Source organism: Meriones unguiculatus, chromosome 18 (genome assembly GCF_030254825.1).
Source record: "Meriones unguiculatus strain TT.TT164.6M chromosome 18, Bangor_MerUng_6.1, whole genome shotgun sequence".
Lineage (NCBI taxonomy): Eukaryota > Metazoa > Chordata > Mammalia > Rodentia > Muridae > Meriones > Meriones unguiculatus.
In genome coordinates, this window is record NC_083365.1 from 63,193,702 (window position 1) to 63,210,623 (window position 16,922).

General features: G+C 39.5%; 1 protein-coding gene across 1 annotated transcript in view; it reads right to left on the minus strand.

The window, feature by feature from the left end:
• Positions 1-16,922, minus strand: part of LOC110565027 (contactin-associated protein like 5-1-like) — a 703,043-nt gene that overhangs the window by 135,190 nt on the left and 550,931 nt on the right. The gene's annotated exons all lie outside the window — the stretch shown is intronic.

Consider the following 16,922-nt stretch of genomic DNA (forward strand, 5'->3'; position numbering starts at 1 on the left):
AAAATAGCTTTATATTCTCTTTCATGATATCTGTGTTATTTCTCCTTTGTCTGTTCTTTCTCATCATTTTAGCCACCCAATATTACTCCCTCTTGGTCTTCTTTCTAAATTTTAAATCAGCTTTTAAACAAACAGCAACAATAAGAACACTCACATCTCTCTCTGTCTCTCTCTCTCTTTTTCTCTGTATATGTGTGTGTGTGTGTGTGTGTGTGTGTGTGATTCCCTGTGAGATTATCCAAGACAAAATAACACAGAAAGGGCCAAGATTAGCAAAACCTGTGTTCTTCCTGGTAGATAATGAAGAGGGTGGACAATAAGGTTAAAGAAAATGTAAGCACATTTAAAAGGGACCCTGATATACTTCCCACTGAATTTTTTGTCACAATAGCAGCAGATTAAAAATAGACTCAGTAAAAGAGAAGACGTTGAAAAATCCAAACCACGGGGAAAAGTGGTAAGGTCTTTGTGAAAAGTATAGTTATTTGGGGGTGCTAATTCCTGAGAAAAGCCCACCTTTATGCCACTACCACATCTGGTTTAAATTCTGCACCCTCTTTAGTACTATCTTCTTAGAGTTCCATTTGTGGATGTCTTCTAAATAGTATTCTTCTCTTACGGTTATCACTAAATGACACACACATCTCCTTCCTCTCAAGTAACTCAATCACCTCTAAAAACTTGAGATGAATTGCCTTTCTTCTAAACCTCTAGTTAGACAAGCCACACTCAAGCAGCCTTAACAGGTGACAGGTTACTTTATTTTAAATGTACACAAAGAAAAAAAAAAGGAAGTACATGAAAAGAAACAAAACACACTTCAATATACTTACATTTAATATGTGCGCATGAATAAAGTTTTTTTTTTTCTTTCAGCTTTCTTTAACCATCATTGTAAAGTAATGGAGAAATGAGACAATGAGGAAAATGAAAACCACAGGCAATATGTGGTTTGCCTTAATTCTCAACTCAGTTATATAGTAAAGGAAATGGTCTACACTTTAACTGCAAATTTTGGCCTTTGGAAACATTGATTTTTTTTTTTCTGTCAAGAGAAAACTGCTCCATAAGTGAAGAAATAAAATATTGTTACTTAATTATACTTAAAATACTGAATTATTGAACAAATATTTACTGAGTCTATTTTTAATCTGTTTGGACAGTATTTTAAGCTCTACATTATCAGGAATAAATCACAGAACAAATCAAAGCAAAGAAACAAAAAAGCATGCCTCCGAGTTTACATTACTAACAGGGAAGATATATAAGAATTCAAATTACAGGCAAGGGAGAAATGTCAGACAGTCAAGTGATGACCTTGCAAGCTGAGGACCTAAGAAATATATGAGAAAGAAAGAAAAAAAGAAAAGAAAAGTCCAGACATAGTGTTGCTCCCCTATAATCCTCGTGTTGGGGAGGTGGAGACAAAGGGATGTCTGGGCTCCATGGCCAACTAGCTTATACTACTCAGATCTCCAGTCCAATGAGAGAGAAAACATAGTGTAGGAACATCCAAGTTTTTCTCTATTTCTCTCTCTCACACACACTTCTTCATAAACTACTAAAGAAAAATATTGTATCTTCTCTCCAAACATCAAAAAAGATCAAGTCAGAAATGATACTATTGATTAGGACATATCATGATGCTCCAAAGTTTCCCTCAAAGAGTGTGGATATGCTATTTACAGAATATATGCATGCTTGTAGAAATATGCCTGTGAATGCAGGTGAGGGCCAGAGATGGTGTCCAGTGTCCTTCTCAATCACACTTCACTCAATTTTTGAGACATGATCTCCCCTTTAGCCTGGAATATATCAATTCAGCTAGACAAGTTGGCCAGGAGAACCAAGGAGATGATCTTGTCTATTTTCCCTACACTTGGACTGCAGATACTCATGGACCTACCCAACATTTACACTACCCCTTCTGGCTTTTTCTTTTTCTTTCTTTTTTTTATTAATGCGGATTCTGGGGATTAAAATCATTATTTCAAAACAGACACTTAACCTAAGGTGCCATCTCTCTCTCCTGAAAACATGATCCTATTTATAAAAGAACTAGGTATAAGATTACTTTGTGCAGGCATGGGTTAGTTACGACTTTCCTTGTATAAGAAATCCATGTAAAGTCATTGAGTGGCCTCTTTGCAAACTAGGTACATGCACGCTCAAATCATTTTACAGGGAAGATGAGGGCATGCTCCTTTATCCACTCTGTTCCTCTAGCTTTTTTATCCATCACTAGTCCATTCTCAGGACTTTTCCCATCTTACACCACAGTATATGTTCTGGTAGTCAGGTGTGGGAACACTTTTCTTTATCATTTTTTACAGATATTTCATTTATTCCTTACAGAAAAAAATGCTTTAAAACTAGATTCTCATGCTCTAAGTTTTATTAACAATTTGGTGAATATTTCTAGTGGTTTCCTCAAAACAGACTATGTGCTCCTGTCCACCCTGGTTTTTGCGCCTGCTCCCAACCACCCTAGGTTCCTAGGCTAAGAAACTGAGAGCCTCCTCCTTATACACAAATGCTTTAAAACTAGATTCTCCATCTCTGAGAGCCATAATCAACATGGGAATTGTCTTGATTAGCAAGGCATAGAAGACAGCTATGTTCTTATAACCATGTCTTTGTCCATGAACCCATACTTCCTGAATCTTCAGCCAGAGCCCATCAGGTCCGTGATGCATGTGCATAACCCTCCACTTTACCCTGAACTGGCTTAATCTTCACCAACCTCTTCTAGAGCTCTTTCTGGCAGCAAAATATTCAACAGTGTGTTATTGCCAAATTATCTTTTTTTTTTTTTCCCTTATGGCCCATGTGACCTTTATTAGTTCATTGCATTTCACTTTGAAATCTCCTAAACATCTCTTCATGGTTTTTGTTGTTGTTGTTGTTGTTGTTATGCCAAAAGATGAGCTTCATCCTGTATCCATATCTTCTGTTTTGATTTGTTTGTTTGCTTGCTTGTTTGCTTTGTTGTTTTTTGTGTCCTAGCCAAATTATCTTTTAAAAGCAAAAAACCACTTACAATGTGTAGTACAGGTTCTCCCAACCTTTGGCCTCAAAGGGTTTTCAGATTTGCCTATTTTCTAATACATGTGTTAACGCTTCAATCAAACTGCACAATCCCTCATTTTGGCATTTCCAGGAAAATACTTGTTTTAGTTTGTTTGGCTCCCCGCCTTTAAAATTCTCTCCTCCAGCTGTGGTTGACCTCTGCATTTCCACATTTAGGTACCTGCACTCTTAGTCTCTTGTTTGTAAGACGTTCTTCTAAATCCTTTTCTTTCTATGAACTCATCTTTGATACTTTAAATTGAAAGCATTTCTTTTCCAATACAAATGCAGAAAATATTGATTTCATCCTATCTCATATTGGCTTGTTTGTGTCAATTGCACACTAGGAAGATCTTCTCTGATGAGATTTTAGTTCTCATAAATGATCCAAAGTAATTCTAAGTGCAAATTTCCATTTTACTAAAGTTCTAGTACTCTCCCAATACCAAGTCTTCACTATATGCTCTATGAATACTTTAACACCTTTGTGTATACATTATATTGTGTATATAAACATGTGTGTCAACATGTAAACAAACATACATAATCCAATGCACACACAGAGGTATTAGAATATTTATACTTCTTAAGATTTTCCAATCTTTAATAATCCACATAATAAATCAATAATTGTTAAATGTTGTGCAAAAGAGTAATTGTTGCATTGCTAATCAAAAATGTCTCGTGATTTGTCATATTTAGTGAGCCATCTCTAGTAATCTTTGCCATTTATTAAGATAACAAACAATCTGATAAATTTTGTATCATGAGACTTTCAATATTGTTATACTAGTTTTTTTTGTAAAATGTTTGTATTAATTGACATGTAACAGGCAGTGAGAATGGCTATGTAAGGCATTCATTATTTCTATCTATTAATGTACTATGCATCACTGAAAGAGTATACAATGTTAAACATTAATTAATATTCTTCATTTTAACCTACTATGGTTTTTATATTTTCACTTTGGCAATCAATTAACATGCATCTTAATTTCTTTTAGGTTCTACAATGGAATAGAATGGGCTGTAGAACATAGAATTAAGTTGCATAGTTCTCCATAGCCATAACAAAGAAGAGTAATGCAACTTCCCACTACAGTCTGTCACAGTTTTCTCTTTGGTCTATCGTCATATACTCCTAGGCTGATCCGGAAGCAGCAGCAGAGTGTGCTGCCCCATCCTGCATTACCTACAGCTTCAAAAGGGGAATTCCTTTCAGAGCTTGCAGCAAAACAAATCCTCGGACCCTTTTCTTATCATACAGTGAATGGTATATTATATTTCCAGGAACTAGAAAGAGCTGTATGGTTATAAACACTTGCTTCTCTGAAGAAATTTCAAGTCTGGACCCCAGCATCTATAACTCCAACTTTAGGGGATCTGATATCATCTTCTGCTCTTCCTGGGCATGCATATACACATGTACACACACACAGAGAGAGAGAGAGAAAGAGAGAGAGAGAGAGAGAGAGAGACAGACAGACAGACAGACAGACTGACTGACTGACAGATTGACAGACAGGGAAAGATATGGGGAGAGGAGGAAGAAAGGATGGAGAGGGGGAAGAGAGACAGAGAGAAAGGAAATAAATCACCACCAACAAAACACCTTCTAATCACACCCAGTAAAGTAACAGAGAGACGACATCCTGTAGTTGTAATTAAGCTCATTCTCAAGTCTCATGCACAAGCCTTCTATAACCCCATACACAAGTCTCTGGGAATTTTCTTCCTTGTTCTGACATGTTTACATATAAGTAATAAGATACGTTGATGTACTAACTAAGTAAGGACATTCTATCTATATTATTTACATTCTATATTATTTACATTCTATCTATACTTCATACATGGTCTGAGGTCAATTTTTTTTTTTTTTTTTTTTTTTATTTTTTCCCTTTTATCTTAAATTTTTCATCAATTACACTTTATTCATTCTGCATCCCCCATAAGCCCCTCCCTCCTCCCATCCCAATCCCACCCTCCCTCCTCCCTCTGCTTGCATGCCACTCCCCAAGTCCACTAATAGGGGAGGTTCTCCTCTCCTTTCTGATCTTAGTCTGTCAGTTCACATCAAAAGTGGCTGTATTGTCCTCTACTGTGGCCTGGTAAGGCTGCTCCCCCCCCAGAGGGAGGTGATCAAAGAGCAGGCCAATCAGATTATGTCAGAGGCAGTCCCTCTTCACATTACTATGTAACCCAATTGGACTCTGAACTGCCCTGGGTTACATCTGTGCAGGGGTTCTAGGTTATCTCCATGAATAGTCCTTGGTTGGAGTATGAGTCTCTGGGAAGTTCCCTATGTTCAAATTTTCTTGTTCTGTTGCTCTCCTTGTGGAGACCCTTTCCTCTCCAGCTCTTACTATTTCCCAGTTCTTACCTAAAATTCCGTTCACTCTGCCCAACAGTTGCCCATCAGGCTCAGCATCTGCTTTGATAGTCTGAAGGGCAGAGGCTTTCAGAGGCCCTCTGTGGTAGGTTCCTAGGTTGTTTCCTGTTTTCTTCTTCTTCTGATGTCCATCCTCTTTGCCTTTCTGGATGGGGATTGGACGTTTTAGTTAGGGTCCTCTCTCTTGCTTAGTTTCTTTAGATGCACAGGTTTTAGTGGGTTTGTCCTATGTTGTATGTCTATATGAGTGAGTATATACCATGTGTGTCTTTTTGCTTCTGAGACAACTCACTCAGGATGATCCTTTCCAGATCCCACCATTTACCTGCAAATTTCATGATTTCCTTATTTTTCATTGCTGAGTAATATTCCATTGTGTAGATGTACCACAATTTCTGCATCCATTCTTCAGTTGAGGGGCATCTGGGTTGTTTCCAGCTTCTGGCTATTACAAATAAAGCTGCTACAAACATGGTTGAGCAAATGTCCTTTTTGTGTACTTGAGCCTCTTTTGGATATATGCCCAGGAGTGGTATGGCTGGATCTTGAGGAAGCGCTATTCCTAGTTGTCTGAGAAAGCGCCAGATTGATTTCCAGAGTGGTTGTACAAGTTTACATTCCCACCAGCAGTGGAGAAGGGTTCCCCTTTCTCCACAACCTCTCCAGCATGTGTTGTCACTTGAGTTTTTGATCTTGGCCATTCTCATGGGTGTAAGGTGAAATCTCAGGGTTGTTTTGATTTGCATTTCCCTAATGGCTAATGAGGTTGAGCATTTCTTTAAGTGCTTCTCTGCCATTCGGTATTCCTCTGCAGAGAATTCTCTGTTTAGCTCTGTTCCCCATTTTTTAAGTGGATTACTTGGTTTGCTGCTTTTCAGCTTCTTTAGTTCTTTATATATACTGGATATGAGTCCTCTGTCTGATAAAGGGTTGGTGAAGATTCTTTCCCAATCTGTAGGTGGTCGCTTTGTTTTGATGACGGTGTCCTTTGCTTTACAGAAGCTTTTCAGTTTCATGAGGTCCCATTTATTGGTTGTTGCTCTTAGAGCCTGTGCTGTTGGTGTTCTGTTCAGGAAGTTTCCCCCTGTACCGATGAGTTCTAGGGTATTTCCCACTTTTTTTTCAAGCCGATTTAATGTGTCTGGTTTTATGTTGAGGTCTTTGATCCACTTGGACTTCAGTTTTGTGCAGGGTGACAAGTATGGATCTATTTTCATTTTTCTACATGTAGACATCCAGTTAGACCAGCACCATTTGTTGAAGATGCTATCTTTTTTCCATTGTATGGTTTTGGCATCTTTGTCAAAGATCAGGTGTCCATAAGTGTGTGGGTTTATTTCTGGGTCCTCTGTTCGGTTCCATTGATCCACCATTCTGTTTCTATGCCAGTACCATGCAGTTTTTAAAACTGTTGCTCTATAGTACAATTTAAGATCAGGGATGGAGATACCTCCAGAAGATCTTTTATTGTAGAGGATTGTTTTAGCAATTCTGGGTTTCTTGTTATTCCATATGAAGTTGAGAATTTTCCTTTCCAGGTCTGTAAAGAATTGTGTTGGTAATTTGATGGGCATTGCATTGAATCTGTAGATTGCTTTTGGTAAGATGGCCATTTTTACTATGTTAATCCTACCAAGCCATGAGCATGGGAGATCTTTCCATCTTCTCATATCTTCTTCTAATTCTTTCTTCAGAGATTTGAAATTTTTTTCATACAAGTCTTTGACTTCCTTGGTTAGGGTTACTCCGAGGTACCTTATGTCATTTGTGGCTATTGTGAAGGGTGTTGTTTCCTTAATTTCTTTCTCAGCCCTTTTGTCTTTTGTATACAGGAGGGCTACTGATTTTTTTGAGTTAATTTTGTATCCTGCCACTTTGCTGAAGGTGTTTATCAGCTGTAGGAGTTCCCTGGTAGAGTTTTTGGGGTCACTCACGTATACTATCATATCATCTGCAAATAGTGATAATTTGACTTCTTCCTTTCCAATTTGTATCCCCTTGATCTCCTTCAACTGTCTTATTGCTCTAGCAAGGACTTCCAACACTATGTTGAAGAGATATGGAGAGAGTGGGCAGCCTTGTCTTGTCCCTGATTTCAGTGGGATTGCTTTAAGTTTCTCTCCATTCAGTTTGATGTTGGCTATAGGCTTGCTGTATATCGCCTTTACTATGTTTAGATATGTGCCTTGTATCCCTGATCTCTCCAATACTTTGAACATGAATGGATGTTGGATTTTGTCAAAGGCTTTTTCAGCATCTAGGGAGATTATCATGTGGTTTTTTTCTTTCAGTTTGTTAATATGGTGGATCACATTGATGGATTTCCGTATATTGAACCACCCCTGCATACCTGGGATGAAGCCTACTTGGTCATAGTGGATAATATCTTTGATGTGTTCTTGGATTCGGTTTGCAAGTATTTTATTAAGTATTTTTGCATCAATGTTCATAAGGGAGATTGGCCTGAAATTCTCTTTCTTTGTTGAGTCTTTGTGAGGTTTAGGTACCAAGGTGACTGTGGCTTCATAGAATGAATTTGGTAATATTCCTTCTGTTTCTATTTTGTGGAATAGTTTGAAGAGAATTGGTGTTAGCTCTTCTTTGAAGGTCTGGTAGAATTCTGCGCTGAAGCCATCTGGTCCTGGGCTTTTTTTGGATGGGAGACTTTTGATGACCGCTTCTATTTCTTTGGGGGATATAGGTCTATTTAGTTGATTTACCTGGTCCTGGTTCAGCTTTGGTAAGTCAAATCGATCAAGAAAATTGTCCATTTCATTTAGATTTTCAAATTTTGTGGCATATAGACTTTTGAAGTAAGTCCTAATGATTGTTTGGATTTCCTCAGTGTCTGTAGTTATATCCCCCTTTTCATTTCTGATTTTGTTGATTTGGGTGGTGTCTCTCTGCCTTTTAGTTAGCCTGGCTAAGGGTTTGTCGATCTTGTTGATTTTCTCAAAGAACCAGCTCTTGGTTTCATTGATTCTTTGAATTGTTTTATTTGTTTCCAATTGATTGATTTCAGCCCTGAGTTTGATTATTTCCAGCCGTCTACTCCTTCTTGGTGTGTCTGCTTCTTCTTTTTCTAGGGTTTTTAAGTGAGCCATTAGGGTGCTTGAATGAGCTGTCTCGAATTTCTTTTTGAAGGCACTTAGTGCTATGAACTTTCCTCTTAGCACTGCTTTCATTGTGTCCCACAAGTTCGGGTATGTTGTGTCTTCATTTTCATTGATTTCTAGAAAGACTTTAATTTCTTTCTTTATTTCTTCCCTGACCCAGCTGTCATTTAGTAACAAGTTGTTCAGTTTCCATGTGTGTGTAGGCTTTTTGTTATTTCTGTTATTGTTGAGGTCCAGCTTTATTCCATGGTGATCAGACAAGATACATGGGATTATTTCAATCTTCTTGTATTTGTTGAGGCTTGCTTTGTGACCCACTATGTGGTCTATTTTGGAGAAGGTTCCATGAGGTGCTGAGAAGAAGGTAAATTCTTTTGTGTTTGGGTGTAAAGTTCTGTAAATGTCTGTTAGGTCCATTTGATTCATGACCTCTGTCAGAGACATTGTTTCTTTGTTTAATTTCTGTTTGGTTGACCTGTCCTTTGTTGAGAGTGGGGTGTTGAAGTCTCCCACTATTAATGTGTGTGGATCTATATGTGCTTTAAATTTTATCAATGTTTCTTTCACAAATGTGGGTGCCCTTGTATTTGGGGCATAGATGTTCAGGATTGTGATGTCTTCCTGGTGGAATTTTCCCTTGATGAGTATGAAGTGTCCTTCCCCATCTCTTTTGATTAATTTTGGTTGAAAGTCTATTTTATCAGATATTAGAATGGCTACTCCTGCTTGCTTCTTGGGTCCGTTTGCTTGGAAAGTCGTCTTCCAACCCTTTACCCTCAGGTAATGTCTATCTTTGTGTCTTAGGTGTGTTTCTTGTATGCAACAGATTGCTGGGTTTTGTTTACGTATCCATTCTGTTAGTCTGTGTCTTTTTATTGGAGAGTTGAGTCCATTGATGTTGAGAGAGATTAATGACCAGTGGCTGTTAGATCTCTTGATTTTGATGTTGGCTGTGGTCATCAGGTTGTGTGCTTGGTTGCTTTTTGTTTTACTGAAGTGAGGTTATTTATTTCCTGTGTTTTCTTGAATGTAGCTAGCTTTCTTGGGTTGTATTTTCCCTTCCAGTGTCTTCTGTAATGCTGGATTTGTTTGTAGGTATTGTTGAAATTTGTTTTTGTCATTGAATATCTTGTTTTCTCCATCTATGAGGACTGAGAGTTTTGCTGGGTATAGTAGCCTGGGCTGACATCTGTGTTCTCTTAGGGTCTGCATGATATCTGTCCAGGCCCTTCTGGCTTTCATAGTCTCTGTTGAAAAGTCAGGTGTGATTCTAATGGGTTTGCCATTATATGTTACTTGGCCTTTTTCCCTTGCAGCTTTTAGTATTTTTTCTTTGTTCTGTATACTTACTGTTTTGATTATTATGTGGCGGGAGGATTTTCTTTTCTGGTCAAATTTGCTGGGTGTTCTGTAGGCCTCATGTATTCTAATTGGCCTCTCCTTTAGCTTGGGGAAATTTTCTTCAATGATTTTGTTGAAAATATTTTCTGGGCCTTGGAGAAGGGAGTCTTCTTTTTCCTCTATACCTATTATTCTTAGGTTTTGTCTTTTCATATTGTCTTGCATTTCTTGGATGGTCTGTGTCAGGAATTTTTCAGATTTAACATTTTCTTTGACAGATACATCGATTTCTTCCATTGTATCTTCTACACCTGAGATTCTTTCTTCCATCTCTTGTAGTCTGTTGGTTATGCTTACCTCTGTAGTTCCTGTTTTCTTCCCTAGATTCTTCCTTTCCATTATTTCTTCCATTTGTGTTTTCTTTAATTTTTCCAATTCTATCTTCAGGTCTTGAGTTGTTTTGTTTACTTCCTTCACCTGTCTGATTGTACTTTCCTGTTTTTCTTTTAGTTCCTTCAACTCTGTTTCTTTCATTTCATTCAGTGTTTTAAGCATTTCCTTTCTAAAGGCCATAAACTGTTTGGCTGCAGCTTCCTCTATTTCTTTACGGATGGCAATATTCTGTTTGAGTTTATCTTCCTCTATGTCTTTACGAATCTTATTTGTTTCCTCTGTTATCATCTTCATGAGCATACTTGTTAGGTCATCTTCTTGGATTTCAGTTATGGTGGGGTGTCCAGGGCTACTTGCCCCTGGGTAACTGGGTTCTGGAGATGCCATATTGCTCTGTCTTTTGTTGCTTGAGCTTTTACGCTGGCCTCTACCCATTGTGTTATCTTAGGAGTTTGGGGTTATTTTCTGGTGGTTCCTGGGGATCCTGTGCTGGAGAGAATCCCCTTTGCAGAAAGCTGGTTTTTCCTGAAGGATGTCTTCTCAGCTTTTTGGGTATAGTCCCTGGATGGCTGGTGTTTTTTCAGGAGTTGCTCACCTCAGGGATATAGACCTGAGTGGTAACTGTGGTCTTTGTTAGTCGAGAGGGTTCTCCTCTCACCCAGGGAAGTCCTGAGGGCAGCTGCCCTGTTTCTGGGTTTCTTGTTGCAAATTTAATGATCAGCTGCTGTGACCCAGTTGGACATCAGGCGCGCCTCAACTGTTTGTGCTTGTGTCTGGAGCACAGCTGAGTGCTGGCGCCTCGGCCCCACTAGACTGCTAGACTTTTTCTAGGGAAGGATTGGGTGATTTAGATCAGTTCAGTTTCCTTCCTTCCCCGTGGATTCTCTGGAGACATGGACTCCTAGTGTCTTTTTTTTTTGCCCTGGTGCACACTGCTCAGTGTCCGCCAGCTGGCTGGCCACAGAAATTTGCCTGTGCCTGGAGCACAGCTGTGTGATGGCGGCTCAGTCTCTGCCAGCTGTCTGGTGCGCAGAAACTGCCTGTGTCTGCCTTTGTGGCTTTTGGGAGTCTGAGTGGCTCCCTAAGCTGGGTAATTTTCCGGGGACCTTTTCAGGTTGGGGGTGAGCTGAGTGCTCTGAGATCAGACCCGCCGTTTCTATCTCTGGCGGCGAATCAGGCGCGCAGGCAGGCAGGGCTCTGTGCCGGAACCTGGGTCCCCGGCTCTGGCTCCGGGCTGGCTCCTGGGGTGCCCGTGGAACCCGCCCGAGTCTTTTCCAGGGGATGTCTGGGTGACCTAAGGCCGGTCCCAATCGTTTCCTGTACCCTGGGGTTATCTCTCGACTGAAAATTCCAGTCTCTGATAGTGTAGTGCCCAAGGTTCAGTCTGGAACCGTGACCAGAGACACTGGCTTGTGGCTCTGGGCTGGGGCTGGGGCTGGCGGCCGGCAGCCAAGCGTCTGGCGGAACCGGGATCTCTTCCGCGGTTTAGCCGGGTGAGTTAAAAGCTGATTGAATCCCCCACCGTGGGGTATCCTCTCACCTGGGAAACACAATGACTGTGTTTTATGGCCGAGAGTTCTGATTGCTGTTCACTGTGCTGATCCTGCTGTGCTGCTGCTCAGAATGAGAGTCCTCAAGGCGCCGCCATCTTGCCCCTCCCCGTCTGAGGTCAATTTTATGTAATATTGTCAGTGCCATCAGCATTTTGGCTACAGATAATGACATCGGATGTAGAATTTTCTAGTTGTCTCATCATGTTTTAGATTTAGAAGATTATAGCTTTCTGATCTCTCCACTAAGGTCGTTCAGCTCATGAGGGAAAAGACATAACTTAAGACTGCCTTGTCAGTTATATATATCTTTCTGCCCAGGACATTGCCTCTTTTGTTACTGGAGCTAAGCGAATTTGTTCAGTAAAATTCCCAGCTTAACTGAGTCTGTGATATTGTTTTTCTGAGTGGTTCTATGTCACTTTAATGTCACCATGGTTTAAAAATGTTACATATTTGGCCCCAAAAGAAATGGCAGTTGAAGCTTATCACATGCCAGGAGGAACCATTAGCATACTTAACCACTAAAATAATTTCATCAGCATCAGCATATTTAATAAGGTAACTGAGTATTAAGGTGCTCAGTCATATTACTGGGTTGAGCTAATTGATGTGTGAAGACCCACTCTGCTTCCTGGCATGGATGCAATATGGCAGCTGCCTTACATTACCCCAGCCATGCCTTCAGTTCGATGAAATACTGTAGTTTCTAACTGCAAAAAAAAAAAAGCGCTTTGTGGTGGACAATGTTAAATGTAGACTTGACAGAAGCCAGAATCACATGAGAGATTGGCCTCTAGGAAGGCCTGTGAGGCACTCTCTTGACTTTGTTAACTGAAGTACAAAGACCTGAGTACTATGGATGACACTATACTCTGGCTGGGATCCTGGATTTATTTATATCAGTGCAGAAAGGAGCTGAGCAGTTACATACATTCATTCTTTCTACTTCATAAGTGTGGATTTAATGAGCAGCTGTTTCAAGCTCCTCTTGCTTGACTTTCCCCCATGATAGACTATAATCTATTAGTTTGAGATAACATGAGCCTTTTCCCCCTAGTTGCTTTTGTCAACATATTTTATCGCAGCAAGAGAAAAAGCAACTAAGATACCTTTTATTTTAAAGACATTTTTAATCAAGATTTTGTCAAAGCAAAAAGGAATGTAACTGTTCATTTACTTTGCATGATAAGTTGATTTGGTAACTTATACTTTCACATATCCGTACATAGTCACACAATACAGAAAAAGAAATGACAGAGAAGTAAGGCAGGCAGGACCACACTGTTACACTCATTTATTGACAACTGGCCTGTGGGGAGTTTGTCTGAATGTTTTTTACAATATTTTCTTAGTGGTTTTCTAAAGTTGAAAAGTCATCTTTCTTCATCATGTCCCTCCCTTCATCTTCAGCATCAGATAGGGATGTTGATGGAGGCAAAATAATATTTCACTTTTAGATATTTTATGTCTATATATTGAGGTTTTAATGTTCTACTTTCTTCTCATAAGAACATGGCCAGTAATGGGAAGGAAATGGGAACACAGGTGAGAGCAAAAACCTTTCCTCTCCATCTTCCAATTCATTTAGATTAAAGATGTGATACAGCTAAAAATGAGTTAGCTCTGAGGTTAATAATGCCACATTCAGAATGATGTAATACTTATTGAGGGAGTGAGCAAGTAATTTGAAATTTCTCCAATAAAGATGACTTAAGTGTATCTATGCATCCATTCAGGTACGTGGACACTTTTAAGTCTCTTTACTGAAGTATATGTAACTACCAGGTAATAAACAAGAACATAAACTTTAGAGGAGGTGATATTGATGTTCCATTTAAGACTGAACATTCAGCATCACTTATTCTCAACATTTAGACCAGTGGCCTGACTTAGCATTAACCATCACCCTACTGAAAACAAACCTCCTTTGAAAAAGACTGAAAGCAGCCCTAATCAATGGTATAATTGTAAATGTTTACACCCTAATGGTAAAGAGCATTGAAGAAGCTGTGGGACGAAGTGAGAGCTTTGGGATGGGAAGGAATGTTGTATGAAGCTGTCTTCTGTACGTATGCCTGCTGTATTCATGACCTCAGCACCAATGCCTACCTGTACAAGACAGGGCGAAACTGCACAAGAGCGTGACCAGTAATCTTTCATCATGCATAATGATACATGTGTGTGCACACAAGGCTCAGTGCGATGGTTCAGTGAGTTCAAACACTTGCTCCCAAGCCAGAAAACATCAGTTTGATTCATAGAACCCACAGAGTAGAAGAAGAAAACCAACTCCTGCAAGCTAGATGTCCTCTGACATCCACAAGCATGTTGTGGCATTCGTTTCTTCTTTCAAACAAACCATTAAAAAAAACAAAAAACAAAAAAAAAAACATGAAACATGGAGGGGACTTGCTTAGAATATGCATTAGCTGGAAGGAAAATGGTGATAAGAGAGGATAATGGGTAAATATGATCAGGTGGTATATATATACATATATATATATATATATATATATATATATATATATATATTTACATTCCTGCTTCTCTTCCTATTTCGCTATTCCTTTAGACTAGCACAGCTTGCAATGTTGATTTCACAGTTTCTCAGTATCTTTCCCAAACTGACAGGCCCTTAACAGCTTAACCAGACTCCTGCTGGGGGCATTGTTGATTCTCTTAAGTGAAATATTGCAGACCTCAATGTCACATGCACTAAATTAGAATTTCCTGACATAATTACTGATTTTAGAGAAAGCTTCTCAGATACATGTACTATGGTTTGAAGGGGCACTGTGTTAATCCATTTTCTCTCTCTCTCTCTGTGTATGTGTGTGTGTGTGTGTGTGTTTCTGTTTGTGTGTATGTTTTTCAACGTATTTAAGGCAATGTTTACTGGGTGCTCTAGGCAAGTCTTACTGTTCCATATGCTGAAATGCAATTTTCAGCACTTCCAAGTATTCTATGGGTGTTACACTGATACCAGTCCTCTTTAATCTGAACGAATCATCCCCTAGAAAGGCAGAGATTGCACTGTCTGGCAGCGGGCAGCCTCTGGCCTTTGCTAGGACACATCTTAGTGTGCACACCTTTCGGCTCCATTCTCTTGGAAACGCCATCACAAAGGAAGCAATTTGGATTCTCACCATTTAAATTTTCTGTCCTCCTTTTGAAAGCAGGATCATTTGTTATCACAGTTAAATGAGATGGTGTCCCTGGTTAGGCTAACTACAGAACACAAGCAAGTCCAGATTAAAACAATCTGAGGAAAGAGCATGTGAAATTAAGAATCATTTTCTAGAGCAGCGGTTCTCAATTTGCCGGTCATGACCATTTGGTGGTCAAAGGACCCTTTCTCAGAAGTTGCCTAAGACCATCAGAAAACACAAATTTTTATTTTATGATTAATAACAGTAGCAAAATTACTGTTATAAAGTAGCAAGAAAATAATTTTATGGCTAGAGACCTCCACAATAGAGGAACTGTTTTAAAGCGTTGCAGCATTAGGAAAGTTGAGAATCACTGCTATGGAAAATAAGCACCAAGGGTTACTAGGGCAGGTTATTCATGAGTCATGCAGGAAATTAGGCCAATAGAGAACACTGGTGGAATATTACAGAATATTACAGAATTGCCCTAAGATGACTCCCAAAGAAGCAGCTATTTACCCATAGCTTACTGGACAACATAAAGAAACCAAAGATCCTCCTTTCATTTCCTTGTATTCTGAGTATGTATTTTACTGTCAGCTAATCTGCATCTATTTTATCTTCATTTAAGACTTGACTTTTCTTATAAGACAGCATCTTCAACAAATGATGCTGGTCTAACTGGATGTCTACATGTAGAAAAATGCAAATAGATCCATACTTATCACTCTGCACAAAACTAAGTCCAAGTGGATCAAAGACCTCAATATAAAACCGGACACACTAAACCACTTAGAGGAAAAGTTAGGGAAGAGCATTGAACTCATTGGTACAGGAGACAACTTCCTGAACAGAACACCAACAGCACAGGCTCTAAGAGAAACAATCAATAAATGGGACCTCATGAAACTGAAAAGCTTCTGTAAAGCAAAGGATACTGTCATCAAAACAAAAGAACTGCCTACAGATTGGGAAAGGATCTTCACCAACCCTATATCTGACAGAAGACTAATATATATAAAGAAATATATATATATCCCAAGAAGTTTTTTCTTTTTTTAATTAATATTTTTTTTTATTTTTAAATAATTTTATATATTCACTTGTATCCCAGCTGTAGTCCACTTCTTCTTTCCCTCCCAATACTCTCCTCCTTCCCTCATCTCCTCCCTGACCCTCTCCAAGTCCACTGAGAGAGGGTGTCCTCCTCTCCCTCCATCTGGCCCCAGCCCATCAGGTATCCTCAGGATGACTGCAATCAATGTCCTTATCTGTGGCCCAGCAAGGCTGCTCCTCCCTCATGGGGAAGGGGAAGCTCATGAGTTCATGTCAGAAACAATCCCCGTCCCCCTCACTAGGGAGCCCACTTGGACACTGAGCTACCATGGGCCACGTCTGAGCAGGTGTTGTAGGTTATATCCATGCATGGTCCTTGGTTGGATAAACAGTCTTATAGAAGATCCCTGTACTCAGATACACCTGGACCCCGTGGGGCTCCCTGTCCCCTCTAGGATATACTAATTCCTCCTTCCTTCATATGACTCCCTATACTCTGCCGAAGGCTCGGTCATGGGTCTCAGCATCTGCTCTGATACAAGAACTCAAGAAGTTAAACAACAACAAATCAAGTAATCCAATTAAAAAGTGGAGTACAGAGCTAAACAGCGAATTCTCAATAGAGGAATATCAAATGGCAGAGAAACACTTAAAGAAATGTTCAACGTCCTTAGTCATAAGGGAAATGTAAATCAAAACAATCCTGAGATTTCACCTTACACCCACCAAAATGGCTAAGATCAAAAACTCAAGTGACAACACATGCTGGAGAGGTTGTGGAGAAAGGGGGACCCTCCTCCACTACTGGTGGGAATGTAAACTTGTACAACCACTCTGGAAAACAATCTGGTGC